The sequence below is a fragment of the Triticum aestivum genome, chromosome 1B (genome assembly GCF_018294505.1).
Source record: "Triticum aestivum cultivar Chinese Spring chromosome 1B, IWGSC CS RefSeq v2.1, whole genome shotgun sequence".
Classification (NCBI taxonomy): Eukaryota; Viridiplantae; Streptophyta; class Magnoliopsida; order Poales; family Poaceae; genus Triticum; species Triticum aestivum.
Window position 1 is genome coordinate 648,203,814 of NC_057795.1, and position 4,639 is coordinate 648,208,452.

The following is a 4,639-nucleotide window of genomic DNA, read 5'->3' on the forward strand; positions in this document are numbered from 1 at the left end:
TACCTTATTTAAGGGAACATACTACTGTATTTCCCTACTTGGGAGGGTTTGTTTTGGGAGAAGGCTTCAGGTTTTGAGGAATCAATATAGTACAAAAAACTGACAAATGCACAGCGTTCTGGGCTTAATCAAATCCACAGCAGAAGATTTACCCTCTGGTGGTCGCCAACCATGCATTAATCGTGCACACGTATATGTTGGTTTCCACTTTTCAGGTTCAGCTAGAATATTAACTGGTTCCTTGGCCCGGGTCAAAGCCCCTCCTCCAGCAAGCAATGAACAAGATCATGAAGGTAATAACCATGCTAACTGTAGCAAATCTAGCATTATGGCAATATCTCTGTTGTAGTAAAAAAATCTTATTTAATAAATGACATGCTTGTTTATTTTCTCTTTTGACAGTCAAATCCTGCTCTGTATGTGCTGAGGGAGAGAATAAGAAAGGGTCTTCAGTTGTATTCATCTGAACCCACCGAGCCATATGTGTCTTCACAGAACTACGGAGAGATATTCAGCAATCAAATCATACGGCTTGTGGATGACATAAATGTCTATCGAGATACCATTCACAAAACCTTCGAGGGTAACCTGACGACCAAACCAATCAATGGCGCCATCTTTATTTTCAATCCAAGAACTGGTCAACCAACTATTTCTGAAGGTTTGTTCCCTTTCTTTTGCTTTTAGCTCTAGTTTTCTTGCAATTATGGCATAACTGCGAAGCATCACAACTTGGAAGACTGACTTGAATTAAAATGGTTTATAATCTGCAGGTCATCCCCACAAGTGTATGGGCAGGACAAAAGCGTCTAGTTTCTCTGCATAGTAATCGCTCCAGTTTTCCTCATTCTTAGATTTAACTGAATTTGCATAGCCATTCCGCCATAGCATGGAACTCACCGGCCAGATGGTGACTTTGCCAGCGAAGAATCTCCCAGAGCATGAGTTCCTTGCTGATATGGAGCCACTGGGATCCAGTTGAATGAAGCTCCTCAGCTATCACCTCAGATTTGTCTCACTACCATTTTCTATCTTCAAATCCAACCTTGTGATTCTTATCCAAAATAAAAATTATATAAGTAGCTGAATTTCAGTGCACAATTCTGTAATGCCTGATCAAGCAGATTTATGTCTTTCCATGAGCGGCTAACTGTCTCTCCAGGGGAATTCTGAATGTGAATATTGAAATGCATTCTATACAAAATTCAATCTTTCCAACTCACACTGCACTGTACATACAAATTTATTACTGTTGCTTCTTTTGTTTCTTGCACATTTTACAAGTTTTTTTTTGCCTGGGATAGTTTCAGTGCCGAAATTGATTCTGTTGCTTTTGGCAAATTCTGGTAAATTTTTTTTGCCTGTGATCCAGTGTCGCTACTGATGTTATTTCTTTCTTGCCACATTCTGTTACGTTGTGCTTTTTTTGGGTATGATCCAGAGTCTCATATACTGAACTGTTTGTTCTGTTGTTCCTTTGCAGGATTTGACATGACATGCTAATATTTTGGAGAAAAACAAGCAGTGGGATGGTAAGAAGTGCATCATTTTGACCTGTCGGCGAACATCTTGGGTCAGTGGTTATGTTTGGGAGAAGAAGAAAACCTATCATGGTCAGTGGTCATTACTTGTCAAACTGAATCGTTAGCGTCAAGTTGATGTTTCGCTTGGTGTTATCATCCTCGTCTAGTTGATGCTTTGTGATTTGAGCTTTTCTGTTGAAGCTTAATGTGTTATTTCATCTGGTTGCTCTTCTTAAGATTGGATTACTTGCAGATTTCTTTTTAGCTGGATTAAGTTTACTATGTCAGTGTTTGGTTACATATTTCTGTCAGTCAGTTCTGTGCCTGAGACCAAATCAGTTGTTCTGGGCCTGGTCAAACCGCTATTGCTTGAGCCAGGTCTGGGATGGTGATGCCTTGAAGAGTGTGGTCAAAGCAAGCCAGGACATCACTCTCATGGCCACGTAAGCACCACCCCCACGCCCATCATTTGATCATCAATGAAACACTGCAGCATCAGCATTAATTTTAACCATCTTGGCACTGACGATGATGCCTCACACCTAGAGAAACCGGGAAATAAGAATTATATCAGTAAGTGTAACTGTCCCTTGAGAACTTGGAAAAGGTGATCATACTAAGAATTATATCAGTAAGTGTAACCGTCCTGAAGATGATAAGCGTTGCACTGCCCCTCAGCTATTGTTTCTGTTTCCATGGAGCATTGGTCATATAATATTTGGAGACCTGACGTCACCGGCACGTCTCATATGATTGGATATTCTCATGGCCGTGCAGTCAGGCCACCAACGGCAGGGAGTGTGAACATTTGTCTTTAGACCAGTATGAACTACTCGGATAGATGGCTGCATGGTAGCGCTGGATACTCTGGGTACTCTATTGTTCTTGTTCATCTTTAAGAATGCACTGATATATTTAATGTTCTCTAATTACTGTCAGAAATATCTATTTTGTTAGCATGGCAAGAAACAGAAGATAACGAATAAGTAGGAATGTATGATACAAACTTCTGAGCATACATTCTTCGATAGGAATTGTATGATGTGATCTGTATAGGTATCGACTTGGTGTTTCGCCATTTCTAAGTTAAGATATTTGTGTGACATACTGTTAGCAGTACATTTCTAATGCTGTTTTGGCCTGAATCATCAATTCTGTTGTACGTACTTCGAGTATTTGTGTGGGATTATAATATCTGAAGCTCTGGACATGTGCAGAAAAAGGAGGCACCTGCTTGGCGAGAAGCTAGCGCCTATGGCGAAAGTCTAAATTCAGAATATATGACTGGACTACTTGAGGCATTATCGTAGTTTTTTACTGGCAGTAGTTCAACAATTTACAGCTAGCATTTTAAGAAAGAGTATTTGTATGTCTGCATCTTCAGCCCTGTTTCTTCTGTTTTATGTCAATGCAAGATCTTACAATTTTAAATGAGGCAATTGACGCATACTTTCGATTTCCTTAAGGAGGTATGCAAAATTTGTCATGTCCAAGTTGAAATGAAACAATGCCTTTCACTTAGCTGTATTTGTTTGTCAGTATGCTACGTGCACATTCAAATTCCTGCTCATCAAAGAATCATTCGAACCAAATGCTGAATCTTGATAACGCCTTTCAGTTGTACGATCACTTGTTCCAGGATTTGTTCATTTACTTGTTGCAGCCAACAACTCTCTAATATCCTGTATCAGGATCTGTTGATTACTTGTTTCAGGACCTCATCTTCAATATGCCCAGTGTTGCACGGCAAAAATCTTCTCGTGGCTGTAACTTGTTCTTGTGCATTACTGTTCATGTTTTTTTTTATCAACTCGCTAGCTGTTGCCTGCGGTGCAAATTTTGTTTCCTGTTGTTGACTTGGAACGTTTCATCCTGTGAGGAGGTTCTCAACAGTCATGAGCTCAAGTAAACTAAATTCTGAGTAACATGTATGCTGACAGTAGCGAAGACAGTCAAACACCTCATGTCATTACTTGGATTAGCCACTATAGTGTTTAGGAAGAAACCCAAGTTGAAGCACACTAGATGTGTTTTTTTTTTGAAAAACTGAAGCACACTAGATGTTTATTGGCATGGTAAGGAAAATTTTTAGATAGTTTAAGAGATTATTAGTCTACTGAAATAATCACGAAAAAAATGTGAACACATTATTATTCTCGCTTTTCTTTGCCATTCATTGCCTAATCATCTATAGGGTACGTACTATGTAGTATGTTAGTTCAAATACATGTACATCGTTTTTCAAATACATGACTACCATTTTCATTCAAATACATGCTTTGATGTCTATTTTTCCATAAACATTGTAAGTTCTTCATATACATCTGAAACATAGTATTTTACAATTACGCAAAAAAAATCGAATTACACAATCATTTTTTACATTGTATAACATTCTAAAAAATGTAACATACAGTTTTTGAAATGCGTGAAGTTATTTTAAATGTCATGAACACTTTTTTAATGTTGTGAATATTTCTTTGCAGTAACGGTTACAAAAAAATGCCACTGTGTTTTTTCAAATTCACAATGGACATAATTAATTTTGGGGGAATGTTTGTATTTATAGTTTTTCATAATATAAAAAACAAAAAATTGAAAGAGAGGAAAAATAACACGTACATTTTTTTAGGCATGTACATGTGATTTGCCCGTGGCAGGGAGGAGAGTCACGGACTCCCTCGCGCAATGCGCTACCTGGCCCATATACAGAAGCACTGTAGGCAATCCGTCCTTCCAACTCGCTACAAGCGAGCTATAGCCACACCCGGGCTGGCGCGTGTCCATGGAATCATCTGGGATGGCAATCCCTATTTCCTGCTCCTTGCGGCAAATTGCCGACCAATCTCACAGGCAAAGCGAGTGAACGAGGGTACACGGGCTGGCTCAATCAGGAGTCATCATGTAGCCTACATGGGTCCGGTTTTAGAATCTTCTAGAAGGTTCTCATTCGCTCTTTTGTCATTTTCTCTTTTCTGATTATTGTCTTTATTGGGTTTCATTTTTTTATCCATTTTCAAATTTGTTTAGAATCTTCAAAAGATATTCCTGTTTCCAACAAATGTTCAAAAATATGTGTAATTTCAAAAACATTTGTGTTTTCCAAAGTTCTTCAA

The 4,639-nt window shown here is 38.6% G+C and overlaps 1 long non-coding RNA gene across 3 annotated transcripts; it reads left to right on the top strand.

Moving 5' to 3' along the window:
- Positions 1 to 209: 209 nt before the first annotated feature.
- LOC123145157 (uncharacterized) lies at positions 210 to 3,044 on the top strand. 3 transcript variants are annotated; one of them, XR_006472140.1, is made up of 6 exons: positions 210 to 293; positions 403 to 661; positions 774 to 825; positions 924 to 1,613; positions 1,777 to 1,966; positions 2,741 to 3,044. It is a non-coding gene; the product is annotated as an uncharacterized lncRNA (long non-coding RNA). The 3 variants fall into 3 exon arrangements; XR_006472138.1 differs by having other exon boundaries at positions 774 to 1,613; XR_006472139.1 differs by lacking the exon at positions 1,777 to 1,966 and having other exon boundaries at positions 774 to 1,613.
- Positions 3,045 to 4,639: the final 1,595 nt, after the last annotated feature.